The 14,610-nt window shown below is 38.9% G+C and overlaps 1 long non-coding RNA gene across 1 annotated transcript in view; it reads right to left on the minus strand.

The window, feature by feature from the left end:
- The window catches only part of Gm29398, a 39,244-nt gene that overhangs the window by 11,824 nt on the left and 12,810 nt on the right, over positions 1 to 14,610 (minus strand). The window contains exon 2 of the long non-coding RNA XR_878598.2: positions 2,798 to 2,894. This is a non-coding gene — a long non-coding RNA (predicted gene 29398). The remainder of the gene's footprint in view (positions 1 to 2,797; positions 2,895 to 14,610) is intronic.

The following is a 14,610-nucleotide window of genomic DNA, read 5'->3' on the forward strand; positions in this document are numbered from 1 at the left end:
CATGGTTTATTCCATACTTCTTTTCTTGCAAATATTTATTGAAATGAATTCTTGATCTGCTTTGAGGCATCTGGCTTCTGCTATTTCATTAATACTGGAACCTTACTGGGTCCTCTCAGATATCCTGTTGTTGCCCTGTATCATGGAGATCCTGTAGCTTTGGATCTGTAGGACTGGCCCCTTCAAGAACTCCAGCAATTGTTCAATGGTGTAGATTTTGTAAGGCAATTTCAAGCCTTGGGTATTGCCTGAGAGGTGTCTGAGCTGTCAGCCCACTGTATCTCCAACTCTCATGAGTGAAGCTGCCTCAGTAGCAACCTCCACAACCAGAGCCAGCACTACCCCGCTGCTGGGGTGAGGTTCAGGGCCACTTTCCTAGTGCTGTAGCAGATGAGGGGTGGGAACAGTTCTCCTGCCCTCATAACACTTGGGCAAGAGGGGCATCTCTCGCTTGCCCATGTTACTGCACAGCAGACAAGTGGCAGGGCAGCTCTCCTATGCTCACTCTCTCAGGCTGTGCCTGTCAACAGGGTCAACTCTACTGTGCTGTGCAGGTGAGGTGCAGAGATTTCTCTTCTAAATGCTGCAGCTAGTGAAGGAGAAGGAACAGCCTCCCTGCTCTCATGGCCCCATGGTCAGGTCTTCCACCTGCCCCAGGCACTGGGAGGCAAGAAGAAGGAATATATCTCTCCCTTGTCCCCAGGTGGTAGGGCCGGCTCTCTGGGGAAGCTCATGCATAACTCCAGTGATATGCAGGAGTCACTCTCCTGAGTGCTTCAGCTGGCTAGGAATGGGGACAGCTTTCCTTCTCTTAAGTCTCCAGGGCCAGCTCTCCCATGAAGCCGAGGTGAGGAGTGGGCCAAGTTCTGCACAGCCCTCAGACATCAACATGACCCAGGCAGCAATCCAGACCAGAGTTGTCGGCCTGTCCTTTTGTGGTAACCAACGGTCTGTTGCTTCAGGGCCAAGGAACCAAATATGGGAATTCGTGGCAGCACAGGCCTGATCCTCACCATGGTCCCAGGTGGCACTGACACCAAGCTGTTCCTCACTATCCTTAAGTCCCCATTTGTGCCTTTCTTCATTGTACCCACATCTTTCTGTTTCTTTCTCTTCCATTTCTCCATCATTATTTGTTTATTTGTAGTGGTGCCAGAGTCTCTGAGGAGCTAGGGGTCATCATCACAGGAGTGGTGTCAATACTACTTCGCTCCATTTGTGCATTACGGCACGAGGCAGCAATAATCTCTAGAATGATCTGCCTCCCTAGCCCTGGTCAGTGCCAGACTGGTGAATACCCCAGGCATGTTCTTGCCTGGGTCTGCATAAGCAGACCCATGCAAAGATCTTCTGTCTCAGGCTCAGTCCTGTTCAGTGTCTTGATCTTAGGTTAGTTTTTTCTAATCAGGACTGTTTATGTCATATTTTGTATTTAGAATCTGTGTATGTGAAACATATGCTTTCCTGGTATAATTGAACTGGTTAGTCAGGATTGAGGAATTAGTTGTGATTAAGGGGCCAGTATCATTAACCTTAAAGTATTTCTCTAGGGTTAGCACACAGAATCAGTAACCCAGAGAGGGTAAGACTGTCTCTCAAGCTGGCAGCCAAACTTGGTAACATAAAAGTTCCAATATGATGCTGGTTTTGTTAACATGGAAGATGAAGAATTTAAGAGGTCTTAGAGAGAAGCATTTAGCAACACGTGGCAGGCTTCCTGCAAACAGGCCAAGAGACCATTGGTGAAGGTGTAGCATCCACTGCAGTGTAGAACCTCACCTATTAGAAATGCTGGGTGTAGTGGCTACTCCTGGTTGTTAACTTGACTATATCTGGAATGAACTACATTCCAGAATTGGAAGGCTTACCAGTGATCCTAATCTGGAGGCTTGGAGATACAAGTTTCTGACCTGAATCTTGGCATGGAGATCTTGAGGCATAGTGGCTATGAATTCCAGATGATTAAGACTGGAGATCTCTGAGTTCAAGGTCATTTTGGATTAAAGGCATGGTGACACATACCTTTACTCTGGACCACACCTTCTGGTGGAGACCTACATAAGGACATTGAAAGAAGGAAAATTTACTCTCCATCTCTCCTTTGCCTGCTTGCATTGTGGGACTGAGCAACTGCTAGATTCTTGGACTTCCATTCACAGCTGCTGTTGAACATTGTTGGGAGTTGGACCACATACAGACTGTAAGTCATCAACAAATCCTCTTACTATATAGAGACTACCTATAAGTTCTGTGACTCTAGAGAATCCTGACTAATACACCAGGACTGTGGAGTGACCTACGAGGATGGTACTGGGTGTGGAGTGAAACCTGTCTGATGCTACAAATAACAGACCCAGAAGCATTGGTCTACCTAAGCCTTCTGGAGCCAGATGGACAATGAGTTCCAGACATTACACAATGAGCTTTACTGGGTTTGGTATTTGCTTTGATATGATTTTAACTGTTCCTTGCTATTACCTCTTGGAATGATAAATATATGGCTTAATTGGGATTTTACAGAAACCCTTACTTTTATACATTTATATTATATTCATATATATGTTTATATTATATTCATATATATTCATATATATATATAGGGGTGTGAAGTAAAAATATAAACCCATAAAATAGGACTTTTGAAGTTATACTCTGATTTATTTTGGGATATTAACATGAGATCTTGGAGAAAAATAAGAACATGAACATTATCGTTTGTGATATATTTGTATGTCAGGTCAAAACAGGGTCAGCTGAGCTGGCTAGTTTTTGTCAACAGAATGCAAATTAGACTCACCTGACAAGAGGGAAACACAACTGAGGAATTGCCTCTATCAGACTGTCCTAGCCCAGCCCCCTGTGGGTGGTGTTAACCCTGGGCTGGTGTCACTGGGCTGGAAAAGAAAACAAGCAGAGCAAGCCAGTGAGCAGCATTCATCCAGTCTCTACCTCTATTCCTGTCCTGAATTCTTGCCCTGGATCTCTAAGACTATAAGTCATTAACCAAATAAACCCTTTTCTGCCCAAGTTAAAGTTTTATCACTGTAAAAGAAAAGAAACTCTGATAATGAAAACTCATTGGAAATGTTCATTTACCTCAGTTGTACTATGTTCACACATTTAATATCTATACTTGGAGTTAAACATTCAAATGCCACTAAAGGTTAAAAATTGGTAACTGTAACAACAAAAATTCTTTGCTAAAATATGAATAGGAGAAATTACTCTTGAGTCTTTAAAGCGATTGTTTCTTGCTTCCCTTACCATTCTATGACTCGAAGGAATTAAACCAGGACTTTCTTGATCATGGCATTGTGTGGTAGGTATGGAGTTGAATGAGCATCTGTCACATTGCTTGCTTACTAGAGTACAGTATCATAGAGCAAATTAATATATGAGCATACCACATTTGAATTACCCAGCCCAATGACTGTGTATCAAAATTAATCTATGTAAGTGTATCTAAACTCATTGTTTTCCTTCTCATTTGACTTAGTCTGTTAGGTATTCTAGACTGAAACATCTGAAGACTAGGTGACTTGCTACCAATAGAAATGCATTCTGTCAGATCTGGATACTGAAGTACAAGATCAAAGATGACTTTGCATCTCATGCGGCTCAGTTTCCTTGTTCACTGGTTGTGTTTTTACTGTGTGTGCCATAGGAGAGCAGAAGAGACAAGCTCCCTAGGGCCCATTTCAGTGGAATGCTAACCTCCTTGATAAAGGTTCTGCTTTGTGATCTAATCAATAACCAAAGGCCCTACTTCACAATACTAGCCACCTGGGAGTTTGCACTTCCTCATGTGATAGGGAAAAAGAAAATGCTCAGCTCATAACCCCGTTTTTCTGTTTATGTATTATGATGACCACAGGATTGAATTGCAAATTAACCTAGAAAATCTGGTCACTGTTAGGTTATGAAACACAGTGCGGAAGAGGTAGAGGTTAAAACGCCATTATATATTCTAAAAGGACGAGTGTCTTCTGTGTTGGTCATAGTGACCCATCCACTCAGTCTTCCCTTTATAACATTCTTTTAAACATTTTCCAGCTTTATCTGAAGCTCACATTATGCTTTGTAAACGACCTTTTGCTACTTATCACAATGCTGCAAATGAGTTTGAGAGAAAAAGCAGATTTCCAATGCATAAAAAATTTCCATACATAACATGGGGAATGTCAAAAAAAGCATATAATATGATCTGTCTGTTATTTATTAGCACAAAGAAATGAAATGCATATGAAAGATGATTTAATTTTTCTGAGAGTTATTGGTCCATATCTAAAACGAATAGTTGTTTTCTTCCTTGATGATGAATTACAGTGTGATGAACAGTGTCAGATAAAGGAACAGTACTCGTCATATATTAATGTTATTAGATTTTAAATAACTGTTTGGTTACAAATACCCCCTCCCTCAGCATCTTAGCAAAAATATAATATTGTAAGTTTTCTGTGAATTTATAAGTTTGTTTAATGTACACATAATTAAATATGGTGGTTTGTACATTGTATAGATATTAAGATATTGTTTTACATTACTTGAAGAATGCTAATTTCTCCTTATTTCTTCAGTGTTTTATTTACTTGCTTCTCCTGCTATTGTACATGTAACTTCATAACAACACTTGCAAGTATGTGTAGAAATTGTACAACATGTGTCAGTATCCTAGTCAGAGTTACCCTTGCTGTGAAAAAATATCATGACCAAAAGCAGTTGGGAGGGGAAGGTTTATTTGGCTTACTCTATAACATCATAGTCCATCAGGGAAAGAAGGAAGGACAGAAATCCAAGCAGTGCAGAAACCTAGAGGCAGGACAGCATGGAGAAGTGCTCCTCACTGGCTTGCTCCCCGTCGGTTGTTTTACCTGCTTTCTTCTAGAACCCAGGACTACCAGCCCAGGGGTAGCCCTATCAACAGTAGACTGGAACCTCAAACTGAATTGAGAAAAATATCAAATATCTAATATTGATTAGAAGACACTTTATTGATGGGATGACTTTTTTAAATAAGTTGATACATCAAAATCTTGAAGATAATCAAAAGGACAATCTTCATAGATAATTGTATATCAAGTAATAGTTCCTAATTATAAAGTATGTGCTATCTAGGGGTCTATTGTACTATTTTGGGTTTTGCTTAAAAACAATTATTCCTAATTAACAAGAAAATGTCTCTTTTAAAATAACATTTAATTTATGTGTGTGTTTCCATGAATGAATGCATATACATGCACAACAGGCATCTTATGCTCATGGAGTCTGGAAAAGGATGTTAGATTCTCCAGAGCTAGAGTTACAGACAGCGTTGAGCTGCCATATAGATGCTAAGAACTGAACCCAGGTAGTGTTCAAGCGCAGCCAGTACTCTTGATCACTGAGGCATTGCTTCAGCTTCCTGAACTTTCATTTTAAAAGGATGTAAAAGGCTCTATTATAGTACTATTTCTAGTTAGGTGTTTTTCTAAAATACTAAAACTGAATCTACACAAGTATAATTCAAATTTATTATAAAAATGTATGACCAGAAAGTGAGAATTAAATTTACTATGAAATGATCACTATGCAATAAGTTGGGTTTATATTATTTATAATGTACTTAATAAAAAGGTAATTTAATTTCAAACATTGTTTAAAATTCACCTATTAATTCATTTGACAAATGTTTATTGTTTGTGTGCTGGGTCCAAAGCACTTATGAGAAGCTAGTATTACATCATGAAAGATAACAGACTTTGTTGAGAATAGTGCTAATACTGTACCATGGTACAATATTTTAATACAACCAGCACTGACTTACTCTGGAATTGAGCATAGGAAAACATGAGTTTGTAAAGTAAAAGAATGGAAGAACCTACCACATGCACAAGAAAATCCAAGAGGATTAAGATTTTGGAAATAAGCCTCATTAAAAAGAAAAGTTTGGGGAATAACAAACGTGTGATCAAACTGAGGACAGAGGATTAGACAAGGGGCAATTCTAAAGGAAGCATTGAACAGGAGAACTCAACACACACAGATTTGTGGCAAGTAAAAATGGCACAGGGGCATGAGCTTCCATGAAAGAAGAGGAGATCCATTATGTTGGTCTTTATGACAATGCTGTGTGATACTTCAATGATCTAGTAGCAACAGCTAACTGTCAGGACCATTTAAATGAGGGAATGAAAAGATGATTTGAAACTGAGTGATCTCTCAGACTGTGGAGAACAGAGGCAGTCACAATAAAGACAAGAGAAGATGTTTCAAAGGGCTACTGGAGTATGGTAAAAATTTCATGTAGAAGAATAAGGAATGGAGTGAGTCAAAGACAGCCCCCTGGCTCTTATCTAAAAAGCCAGAGAATGGCTACAATAAAACCATGCTTCATTGAATAAATGGGGAGCACAAGTGGTGTGATTTTTTAAAATCTTTTTTCTTTTCCTTTGGAGGGCATAAGGGTGGGAGAGTAGACCTGGGAGGAATGGGAAGTGGAAATTAGATGGGGTTCATGTATGAAATTCCCAAATAATCAATGAAAATATTACGTTGATAAACAAAAACACAAACGCACACAGGAAGGCTAAATTGGAGGTTTTTCAGCTACAGACATATTGCATATGAAGCCTTTATAAACTGTGGAGCTAAAGAACAGTAAGTTAATTTTACATATAGGAAACAAGGGAAAAGTTCCAAATATAGCAGCGCAGTTATCCAACATGAGCAGAATCTGACGCCGCTATTCTGGGCACCATTTTGTGATTTGATGTATGTGCAGGAATGAATATGAAGGCCAATATAACCAAACTTTGGAGTTTTAATCGGAGCGATAGGCAGTCAGAAATAAAAGTATAATCATAGACTTTCAGTTGAAGTTAATTTGATATCTTTGAACATAAAGTGTTCTGATTGGCTATGAAAATTAAACTCTCTTCTAAAATGCATAATTTAAATAATTCAAATACATTAATTGGAATGTGCATACAGCTTATCAGTATGCTTTTAAATTTCCAGTGGCTGTACCAGTTAGCCTACCTGATAGTCAGCAGTGTGTGCTCTCTGTTAATTTTATCAACAAATGGACAAACATGAAAACACCTCATGGAAAACTGAAGTGATAATAAGTAGTATATGCAGAGGTTTTACTTTGTGACCTGGGGCAGAAAAAAAAAAAAAGGTGGGGGGAGCAGCAGAATCCACAGCTTAGAAGCCTAGGTCTTTGGATGGCCTTTCCTTCAGGATTCCATCTACACTTGATCTACATATTTGCTCCTGTAAGGCTGTCCCACCTGGGGATTCAACCCATAAACAGTTACCAAACCCAAACACCATTGTGGATGCCATGAAGTACATGGTGAAAGGACCTGATATGGCTGTCTCCTGAGAGGCCCTGCCCAGAGCCTTACAAATACAGAGATGGATGCTTGCAGCCAAACATTGGACTGAGCAAGGCGTACCCAATAGAGGAGTTAGAGAAATGATGGACGGAATTGAAGGAGATTGCAACTCCACAGGAAGAACAACATCAACCAGCCAATCCCCCAAGAGCTCTCAGGGACTAAGCCATCAAGAAAAGAGTACACATGGCTCCAGCTGCATATGTAGCAGAGGATGATAGCCTTGTCATGCATCAATGGGAGGAGAGGTTCTTGGTCCTATGAAGGCTCCATAGATACCCCAGTGTAGGGGAATCGAGGGTGGAGAGGTGGGAATGGGAGGGTGGGTAGAGAAACACCTTCATAGAAGTGGGGACAGGAAGATGGAACAGGGGGTTTCTGGGAAGTGGGGAAACCTGGTAAAGGGATAACACTTGAAATGTAAATACATTAAAAAATAAAAATAGATGCCCAGTATAGTGGAATCGAGGGCAGGGAGGTAGGAGTGGGTAGGTGGGTGGAGGAACACCCTCATAGAAGCAGGGGGATAGAGGATATGATAGGGTGTTTCCAGGAGGGAGATGAACCAGGAAAGGGGATATTTATTTACAAGGAAATATCCAATTTAAGAAAAAAAAAAAGCTCAGGTCATTTTTTAAAACTACTGTGTGTTTGCTTAACTATTTGAGAGAAAGAAAGTAAAGAAATTAAAGGCAATAAAAACATTACAAACTTATTATCTGTTGCTTTCATGAATTCTAAAATTATGTGATTAATGACAAAGACAAATATAAGAAAATGTTGATTAAATGAAATGTACATTCTCCCTATTTTCCTGTTGAGTAGTTTGAACTACGATGCTTTGCAGTTTAGCATTTTAAGTTTCACTAATTGTAGAATAAAGTCATGCTTCATTTTTGACAATTAAGTACAATTTTACTGGAAAGGAGAAAGAACTCTGAATTGGACTCAAAGGAGAAATCTTCTTTAAAGGTCACCCTTATTAAATGGCATGACAATTTGATTATGTCGTTCCTGCTCAATACCCCAGACTATTCTCCACACAGTGGCTGAAGTGATGCTTCATAAAATGAAAGTCAGAACGTGTTGTTTCTCTACTCAGCATCCCACTAAGCCTCTTCATTTCCCTCTGAATAAAAGCCAAAGGTTTTGTAATCAAAAGACACTGGCTCTGTTTGCCTAACTCCCTTCTCTCTGGAATCTCACCTTTTCCCTTCCTCACTCCAGTACAGCCACCCTAGTCCTCTTGTTCTTTTAAATGTCAAGCTTGCCCCTTTGCACCACCTTGGTGTCATTTTCTCTCCTGCAATTTGAGTCTCCAGCCAGGGCACCCAGAGTTAAATTTCCTCATTTTGAAGTCTCTGACCAAATTATAACTTTTCAATGAAACTTGCCTTGATAACTTTTTTCAAGCCAAAAGTCCTGCTCTATTTTTACAACTTTTCTCATACTTTCTCTACATTATTTCTTTCTCCCTCACAGTTATCAACATTTTAAATATTACAAATGTTATGGACACTGTTTATTTCCTTTTTTGGTTTCTTTGCTCTCCACTGAGGAAACTGAAGTCCAAAATATTATGGTATTTCTCTATTATATACACTCTTCCATCTGAATATTAGTTCACAAATAGAAATGTTTAATACAAATTGTTAAATGACTGAACACTCCTTACTTTTCATCATCATCGATGCCTCCCTATAGAACATAAGAATGTGAAAACATATCTATCAGTTGCCATTAAGAAAGACACATGCATCTTCCAGCTTCTAAATGAACCAGAGAACACTAGAAAGTATATTCTTATATATACAAGATGCTTCAGAAAACTCTCAAAACCTACTTTTCAAAGTTCTTTTAGTGATTATCAAACAAAACCCAAGTATAAGAAAAAAAAAATATCCTTGTTGAAAGACGTGAGAAAGAGCCACTCTTAACAGAGTTCAGTGTTTCTAGACAGAACCAAAGTCAGCACTCAGAAATATGCGGTTAAACTTTATTAAAAGATGAGTGTAAGTTAATAAAATAACATAAAGTCTATTTGAGGCTGTAGTCGTGAGGAAAAAAGTACTCTCCACATTTACAAGATCTTCTCTATGACTTCAAGCATGTTCATAAATACATTGGGATGCGTCTAAGAATTTTGTTCCTGGGTAAAAGCCCATTGTGCATAAATAACCATGAGGAAAGGTGACAATTTCATTATATCATCACCATACTCTTTCTCGCAGTATAAAAGCCTCAAACACTTAAAAAAAGAGACCAAAGGGGGTGAAAAATTCTAGGATATTCAGGGTATTGGTTACCCCTTCATGAAGGGCTTAGGAAAGGACTGTCTTCAAGGATAGGCTGGTAATATATTCTTTGCTGAACTCTAAAACTGGGAAGAAGCAGGGATTTTAAGAATAGCAAATTTGCCATTGAGAAGGAAATATATTCTAATAAGACAAATTGTTACCTTGAAACTAATGAGTGCTTGAACTTTTCAGTTCTTAAGACAAGACTGACAAATGCTGAAAGCCAACTAATATTAGGAAAGGAATATGACTGTTGCCCCCTGAGAATTTTTCTAGGTTTCAAAGGTAAGGCCTATGCCTACAGATGGTGCCAAGGTTGACAAGCCTTAGTTCTACATAGTGATAGAGCTATGCTTGGCTTGTGTTCATAAAGCCCAGTTCTCCTGCTGTTTTCATTTTCTGAATTGACCCATATCATCCCCCAAAAGACCTAGCAGAAGAAATGCATGCTCATCTATAAAAGTAAATCTAAACCTTCCCCATACACACTTTCAAAGCTAAGGCTTTCAGAAAAATGAAAATAATTTCATTAGCAAAGACACATACACTCTGAAACTGAAAGGATGTTAAAAGAATTTCCATAAAAATAGAACCCCAAACAAGCAGTAATACTTGCATATAAGTTAACACATAGTATGAGACAAAATAATATGAAAAGAAATAAAGAAGACCTAATATAATAGTAAGGGTATCAATTCAAAAAGTGGACAAAAACTATGTATGTTAGTTTATGGTAAAGCAACTATGTTTTATAAAATAAATCATATTCACCAGAGATAGTTTGACAAAACTAACAGAGCTTGAGGCAGTCCAAAACCTGATTCTAAAATATAATGGCGCTATCTCAAACACATAGGTACACAGAAAATAGAATATAAAGGAGACAAGTAAACCCACATTACCAGAGCCAAATAATTCACGTGAAAACTATAAAAATTCACTGGAGAATTGACAAATTTTTCTACACATCTTTTGAGAATTCTGAAAATGCAGATATAGGAGATAAATGTTTTATTTATTGTTTTGAATTTTATTTATAGAATTTACTCTTTTCTTCTTTTCTATCTAAACTCTCCCCATACCCCTTTGTACTCTTTTCTGAATAAATGGATGTTGGAATATATATATATATATATATATATATATATATATATATATTTGTGATATAATATAATATTACATATATATGACATTATATATTTCTAAATGCATAAATACAGCATGCTCAGTCTACATAATGTTACTTGTATATATGTTTTCTGGGTTGTCCATTTGGTATTGGATAATCCCTTGATGTGTTTTTCCATAGGAAAAAGTATTTATCTCATTCAAAGGTTTCCTTAGTGGTCTTTAGTTATTGTATAAGGTTGAGGCCTCCTAGTCCATCCACTTAGGGTACAAGTTGTTATCTTTGTTCAGCTTATGTTTAGGAAGTCATAACTGTATGACTTTATGAGCATAGCTTCTGACATTGCTAGAAGAACAAAGTTCACAGCCAATTGCCTGATCCTCTGACTCTTACAATATTTTTGTCCTCTCTTTTATAATATTCCCTGAGACTTAGGTTGGGGAGAGGTTTTGTAGATGTATCCTTTGGGACTGGGCCATACAACTTTGCATTTTATAGGTTGTGGATTTTTTTAACTTTTTCTTCTTTTTTTATTGGAAATTTTATGCATTTGTATTTCAAATGTTATCCTCTTTCCAGGTTTCCTTTCCTCAACCCTCCTATCCCCTCCCCCTCCCCCTACTTCTTATTTGGGTGTTCCCCCATCCACCCAACCACTCCCATGTCACCACACTGGCCTTCCCCAACACTGGGGAATCAAGCCTTCCCAGGATCAAGGGCCTCTCTCCTCCTATTGATGCCAGACAATGGCATCCTCTGGTACATATGTGGCTGGAGCCATGGGTCCCCCCATGTGTACTCTTTGGGTGGTGGGTTAGTCCCTGGGATCTCTGCGGGTTCTGTTTGGTTGATATTATTGTTCTTCTTATGGGGCTGTAAACCCCTTTAGCTCCTTCAGTACTTTCTCTCACTCCACTATTGAGGACCTCGTGCTTTGTCCAAAGGTTGACTGCAAGCATCTGCCTCTGTGTTTGTCAGGCTCTGGCAGAGCCTCTCAGGAGACAGCTATATCAGGCTCCTCTCATCAAGCATTTCTTGGCATCAGCAATAGTATCTGGGCTTGGTGTCTGTATATGGGATGGATCCCCAGGTGGGGCAGGCTCTGGATGGCCTTTCCTTCAGTCTCTGTTCCACACTTTGTCTCTGTATTTCCTTTAGACAAAAGAAATTCTGGGTTAAAAATTTGGAGTTGAGTGGGTAGCCCCATCCCCCAACCTGGGGGGCCTTGCCTAACATCTGAAGATGGTCTCTACAGATTCTCCTTCCCCTTTGCAGGGGATTTCAGCGAATTTCATCTTTGTTGGGTCCTGGGAGCCTCTTGCTTTCCTGGTATCTGGGACTACTCCCAGTTCCCGATCCCCCATTTCTACACACCTAGTGATCTCTACCTGATGCAAAGTGAAGTTTTCTTTTTTTAAAAAAATTGAAATAAATCTTTTAATAATATATATTCTGATTATAGTTTCTCCTCTTCCAAATCCTTCTATATCCTTCCCACTTCCTGATGCCCTCCATTTATATTCCCCCATATCTCTCTCCCTTTCTCTCTTTCATTAGAAAATAAACAGGTATCTAATAACAAGAAGAAAGAGAAAGAGAAGGAGGAGGAGGAGGAGAAGGAGAAGGAGAAAGAAGAGTTTTTTTTGTTTTTTTTAATGCTTGGTAGTTATATTGTTAGATTGGATTTGCTCTGGGAGGAAGTAATATCAGAGTAGACTGCATGTAGTAACATATTTTTAACATTCTTTCAATTCAAAAGCTACTTAATTTCAAGGAAATTATTATTCCTCTATCTTCAGAGTTCTAAATTTTATATACAATAGATTTTTGAGATTTCAGAATTACATTCCACATATATGAAACAACATTTTTGTGTTGACACTTTTTACAGTATACATTTAAGCACTGAAATTTGATAGATGTAATATCAATATCATTATATATCACAATACCATGAAGATAAAGTAATGGTAAATATAAAAGCTAAACAATCTGATAAAACTGAAGTACTTACTTAGAAGCTGACCAATATTAACTTCTAATACTAAGTAGTGCCACCTGAGTATCCATCCCATATACAGACACCAAACCCAGTCACTGCTACAGAGGTCAAGAAGTGCTTACTGATAGGAGCCTGATAATAGCTGTCTCCTGAGAGGCTCTACCAGAGCCTGACAAATATAGAGGCAAATGCTTGCAACCAACCATTGGACTGAGCTTGGGGTCACCAGTAGAGAAGTTAGAAGGAGCTGAAGGGGTTTCCAACCTCATAGGAGGAACCACAATATCAACAAACCAGACCCTCTAGAATTTCTATGGACTAAACCACCATGCAAAGAGCTCCAGCCACATATGTAATATCAAAGGACATCAATGGGAGGAGAGGTCTTGGGAAAGCTCAATGTCCAGGGGAATGAAAGGTGAGGAGACAGGAGTGGTTGGGTGGGTGGGGGAACACCCTCATAGAAGCAGGGGGAGGACGAATGTGATAAGGGGTTTCCAGGGGGGAAATCAGGAAAGGGGAAACCATTGAAATGTAAATAAATAAAATGTCCAATAAAAAATATTGTAAAGACATCTCTGTGTCAATGTAGCATGCAATGACTGTGCTTCTCTGACTCTTTCACCTATTTTTCCCATGTCTCTTCTTACGTAGCTTCTGTTACTCTGGGCTGTTGGCAAGTCACTTTCTGAGTAGTTCATCCCTTTCTAGTTTGTCATTTTCCTCTCAGCACATGGCATTCTTTGACAATTCTACTTGTGTTAAATGGTATTTCTTTCAAGCAAAAAATGATACTATGCCTTCTGTCACGGAGAAAACGGTAACTTGTATAAGGCATTGGAAATTTAGAATACTATCAGCTACTGCTTAGGTGAGGAATTGTTATTTATTTGATTCCACTCCCATTCACAAATATATACTGAAGAATTTGTATTTCAGGAGGTGATTTTTCAAATTACGGCTCCATAGTTTGGGTTTGATAGCATGTATAAAAACAGTTTTGATTTGGGTCCACCATCTGCATTCGGGAGCTGAGGCTGTTCCATAGCCTGCTGTGCACAGGTCCTGACAGGAGAGAGTTGTTCTCCAAGCAGCACTTTTACTCCCAGGTTCGGAGGTTAGAGAGCCACTTTCTCTCTAGTAACTTGAGTGGGACAAACAAGGAGCACAGGGAACACAGGAACAGTGGAGCAGCTGGGGAAGGATCCTTCCAGTCAGCATCTGCACCCAGAGCTTGGGCTGTTCCAGAGCTCTCTGTATACAAGTTCATCCAGGAGAGAGCTGGTTTCCCAGGAATGCTGACAAAGTCTTACAGACCCACAGAATGGACAAGCTCCAGCCAGAGATAGCAAAACCATCTTACACAAGAGATAACCATATGGCAAAGGCAAATCTTACCAACAGAAACTAGGGCTACTTGGCATCATCAGAAGCCAGTTCTCCCAACACGGCAAGTCCTGGATACTCCAACAGACTGGAAAAACAAGATGTGGTTTTAAAATCACATCTCATGATGCTGATAGAGGACTTTAAGGAGTACATAAATAACCACTTTAAAGAAATACAGAAGAACCCAGGTAAACAGGTAGAAGTCCTTAAAGAGGAAACACAAAAATCCTGTAAAGAATTACAGGAAAACACAACCCAACAGGTAAAGGAATTGAACAAAACCATCTAGGAACTATGTTCCAATTCATTCTATGAAACCACAATTACTCTGATACCTAAACCACACAAAGACCCAACAAAGAAAGAGAACTTCAGAACAATTTTCCTTATGAATATCGATGCAAAAATACTCAA

The sequence above is a fragment of the Mus musculus genome, chromosome 1, assembly GCF_000001635.26.
Source record: "Mus musculus strain C57BL/6J chromosome 1, GRCm38.p6 C57BL/6J".
Classification (NCBI taxonomy): domain Eukaryota; kingdom Metazoa; phylum Chordata; class Mammalia; order Rodentia; family Muridae; genus Mus; species Mus musculus.